We start from the raw sequence: 482 nt of genomic DNA on the forward strand, positions 1-482 counted from the left end.
CTTTGAGCTTCCTCTGTAGTTTTCATGAGTTGTAAAGAGCCTCCAGCTGAATGATCAAGTGCTTCTTGAGCCTTAAGAATGAGTCCCTCATAGAAGTTCTGCAGCTTGTCCCACTCAGTGAACATCTCTGGTGGACATTTCCTCAATAGTGCCTTATATCTTTCCCATGCTTCATATAAATTTTCAGCCTCCATTTGAGTGAATGTCTGCACCTCAGTCTTCAATCTTATGATCCTTTGAGGGGAATAAAATTTGGCAAGGAACTTGCTTACCAAGTCATCCCACGTGTTGATGCTCTCCTTTGGAAATGTCTCTAGCCATTGAGTGGCTTTGTCTCTGAGAGAAAATGGAAAGAGCAGCAACTTGTAGCTGTCAGGAGGCACACCATTGGTTTTCACAGTATCACAAATCCTCAAGAAGGTAGATAAGTGTTGATTTGGGTCCTCCAATGGCCCTCCTCCAAAAGAACAGTTGTTTTGAAC

Source organism: Arachis duranensis, chromosome 6 (assembly GCF_000817695.3).
Source record: "Arachis duranensis cultivar V14167 chromosome 6, aradu.V14167.gnm2.J7QH, whole genome shotgun sequence".
Classification (NCBI taxonomy): Eukaryota; Viridiplantae; Streptophyta; class Magnoliopsida; order Fabales; family Fabaceae; genus Arachis; species Arachis duranensis.